Here is a 4,280-nt window from a genome sequence, read left to right as displayed (position 1 = left end):
AGCAAAACGGCCCAGAGGAGGGTAGTCAGGGAAGCTCTCAACACACATGGGCTTGCCAGAACCATGTCAAGGATGGCAGTATCACTGGATTTCAAAAACTTTTGGCCATCTTCCAGCTTTTTCCCATATTGACCATCAATTACCTCCTTCGCAAATTTGCAAGTAATGTGAGCTGTGTGACAACCGAGCACAGGTGAGTATCCAGCACTGATTTGGCCTGGATGGTTCAGGATAACCACCTGAGCTGTGAAGCCAGCTGCCTGCCTTGGTGGGTCATTTTTGCTGTCACCAGCCACATTGCCACAGGAACATCTTTGACAGACACATTCTTGACCTTGAAGACCACATTATCCCCAGGAAGAGCTTCACTCAAAGCCTCATGGTGCATTTCAACAGACTTTAGTTGTAACACTGACTGGAGCAAAGGTGACCACCACACCGGGTTTGAGAACACCAGTCTCCACTACACCCACAGGGACAGGACCAATACCCCCAATTTTGTAGACATCCTGGAAGGGCAGACACGAAGGCTTATCGGTTGGACAAGTTGGTGGCAGGAAGTAATCCAGAGTACAATCAACGTGGTTCCACTGGCATTGTCATTCCTATGGGTGACTTTCCATCCCTTGAACCAAGACATGTTAGCACTTGGCTCCAGCACGTTGTCACAATTCCAACAAGAAACTGGTACAAATGCTACTGTGCTAGGGTTGTAGTCCATTTTCTTAATGCAGGTGCTGACTTCCTTAACAATTTCCTCATATCTCTTCTGGCTGGAGGCAGCTCAGTGGAATCCATTTTGTTAATACCAACAATTAGTTGTTTCACACCCAGTGTGTAAGCCAGAAGGGCATGCTCTTGGCTCTGCCCATTCTTGGAGATACCTGCTTCACATTCACCAACCCCAGCAGCAACAATCAGGACAGCACAGTCAGCTTGAGATGTACCTGTAATCATGTTCTTGATCAAGTCTCTGTGTCCTGGGGCATCCATGATGGTCACATAATACTTAATACTTAATTTCCACAGGGAGGTATCAATGGTGATCCCACACACATGTTCAGTTTTCAGTTATTCCAAGACCCAGGCATACTGGAAGGAGCCCTTTCCCATCTCAGCAGCCTCCTCAAAATTTTCAATGGTTCTTTTGTCGATCCCACCATATTTGTAGGTCAGATGACCAGTAGTGGTAGACTTGCCAGAATCTACGTGTCTAGTAATAACAATGTTGATATGGGTCTTTCCCTTTCCAATTGTGGCTTAGATTTAGCAGTGCTTTTCATGACACCTGTGTTCTGGCAGCAAACCTAGAATACTTTTTTTTTTTTTTCTAAAAAGTTCTGCATAGTATTTTCACATCCCAGATCCTATTTTCAGTGAATGGCACTGATTTCACCATACCAAGCCTTCCCCTCAATCCACAGGACTCTGGGTAGGTTTATTTGCTGTGGCCCCTCTTGACTGAGGAGACTACTCTTACTATCAAGGTCTCGAACATATTAGCCATGACTAAAGCTCATGATTTTTTTCCCAGCTTTGTTGAGATGTATTTGATCTATAGCACTGTATAAGTTTAAGGTGTACAACATAATGATTTAACTTATGTATATTGTGAAATGAGTAACACGATAAACTTAGTTAACATCCATCATCTCGTATAGACACAAATTAAAAAAAAAAAGGTTTTTCCCTTGTGATGAAGACTCTTAGGATCTATTCTCTTAACAACTTTCAAATATAGCATACAGCACTATAGACTATAGGCATCCTGCTGTACCTTACATTCTCAGTACTTATTTATCTTCTAAGGGGAAGTTGGTAACTTTGGCCCACCTTAATCTAATGAAATTTTAAATAACCCTTGAATTTCAAACTGACAAAGAAACAATTAACTCAGCCAACAATACCAACTTCAATATGGATTTCCCATAATTCTAATGGCATACCTTGTCTCAATAACATTTTCATGGTTACAAACTTATTCTTAATATTAAGGCTTTGCATATCTCATTTAAATACTTGTTTATTGCTTACTCAGTTGTCCTTTGTCTTCTGTATTGAGTACTATTACCCTTAATCATTCATTCCTAGAGCAGGAGATGTCTCTGTTTGGCCAACTTCATATACTCTGAGATAATACAGCTTGAATTTTGTAGAATGGTTGTTATGCTAAGTAATTTTGTTCTTTGCAGTATAACAAATTTACTACATTAATACAAGTTCTTTCACTTCATATTCTGCTAAGGTTTTAATATGAATAAATGGCTTAGAAAAAAATTCAGAAATCATATATTGTGTTTGGTTTTAGAGAAATGTTGTCGCTGAAGTGGAGGAAGAGGGTCTAGTACTCGGTACCTTATATGTTTACGACAGTGGTCCTTGTTTCTTTTTTCCAGGAGTGACAAATTACATTTCTCATCCTTTTTTTCCAAACACATAAAAATAATTTAAATACTAGATGAGATTTATTTGGTAAAAAGACTAAAAGGAGGTAGAAGAAACCTAAAAGAGATCAAAGTGTTATTAGCAGAAGCTAAATAACCAGTAGGGAATATCAACATCAGGCACAACTACAGGAAATTCTCAAATCTCCAGACAATCTACAGGGGAGTAAAAGGACAAAGTGAAATAAAAGAAGAGCAACGTGAGGCAGATGTGAAAATCACTAAAAATAAGCCACTCTTTGCTGTGGGATTGAGTACCAACCTCTAAGAACAGATATCAGCTTCCCTTTAGGGAGAGAAGATGTTTTGAATTTTTATAAGATCTGTGTTATCTTATAGAGGAAAAAATCTTATTCATGAAGAGCAACCTATGCAATCCATATGCATATATTTTCAAAATACATAAAAATATAAGTGAAAAACATCATGTTTATGATTTCTAAAGAAATTGGACATTTTAAATTTATAACAATATTCAAGAGCATGACTTTCTTTTTTATATTTCATAAAATCTTATAGATTTCCCCAAAATTAACAGCCTGTTTAAATGCTATCAATCTTTCAGAATTGAAATATAATTTGCAGAGGTAAAACAGTGAATAGCCATTTAACTATATATGATTTGCATGCCCTACATGCTGTGGGTGAAAACAAAGAAATAGAACATATGATTTCTGCACTCAGAGTTTATAGAATGTTAAAAAGCTAAATAATGCAAGAGATGCAATGCATGGAAATATGATTAAATGCCAACAAAATAATATAGGTTATAGATAATAAATCTGGCAGACTCAAGAGAGAACAGTGTTTGCTGTAGGGTAGAACAATTGTAATTTATATAAGCAAGGAAGGCAGTCTGTTAAGTACTGGAAAAAGCATGAGTAGAGGTCCAGTGATACTAAATACGGGGAAGAGTTGGAGGACAAATTGAGCCGACCTCCAGACTGAGCTTGGATGAAGAAACATAAAGCAAGTTGGATGAGTAGTTGGAGTCTAGAGATGAATGCAGGAGTCTAAATTAAATAGACTGAGACTCAGTCAATTGGCTCCTTCACTGCTCTAACCACAATACCCCAAGAAACAATACAGATACTTCCAATGAAATTATATTTTATCCACAGGTCTGGGATGAGGACATCCCTGGAATACCAAAGAGAAGCCAATTATAATAGCTCAAACAGTGCTATCTGAAATATTTAGCTCTTTTAATACCTCAGTTATCATATGTACAAACAAAGCAGCTGAAAATAAAAAGAAAGAATCACTAGATTGAAACTACTTTCATAAAAGTTTCATAGATAACATCTAATGAATAGACGCCATATGAACTGCAGCTCCCATTTTCATAGCTATATAACTGGGTGATTTTTGCTTTGTTGTGAAATCAAAATCAACACAATGAAGGTCACAATTCAATAATGTTGTTCCTGAAGGTAGATAAGGTTCAAGTAGCTCTTCCTTGGAGAGGAGAGAGCATTGCAGATGAGGGTGACAGAACTTGAACAGTGTACCTCAGAGCTTTGGAAGACAGTAAGTGGGGCCTGACAATCTGCTTTTAACAAGCATCTCAGCTGCGCTGACCTTTCAGGGTGAATTTCAATTAACGAGGTAACACAGTAATTCTGTGCATATTACTATCAAATCAGCAACACTGAAATAGGTTTAGTAATAGTGGATATCTGTTTCAATATCTACTTACTAAATTTAGGGACATCTCAGCACGTACTAAAGGTTGTTACCATATTGTTGAAAGAAGTCAGTAGGTAATGAGCTGAAAACCATCTATGTATGTTGTGATAATTATGAACCAAGTGTGTTTTGACAATTATAGAAGCA

The 4,280-nt window shown here is 37.7% G+C and overlaps 1 pseudogene; it reads right to left on the bottom strand.

Annotated features, from left to right (window-relative positions):
* Positions 1-389: 389 nt before the first annotated feature.
* On the bottom strand, positions 390-1,968 carry LOC141571778 (putative elongation factor 1-alpha-like 3 pseudogene; annotated as a pseudogene).
* Between the last annotated feature and the right edge of the window lie 2,312 nt (positions 1,969-4,280).

This window comes from Rhinolophus sinicus, chromosome 2, assembly GCF_057876585.1.
Source record: "Rhinolophus sinicus isolate RSI-liver-muscle chromosome 2, RSI-T2T, whole genome shotgun sequence".
In the NCBI taxonomy this organism is placed as follows: Eukaryota; Metazoa; Chordata; class Mammalia; order Chiroptera; family Rhinolophidae; genus Rhinolophus; species Rhinolophus sinicus.
This window is presented reverse-complemented; position numbering and strand designations above follow the sequence as displayed.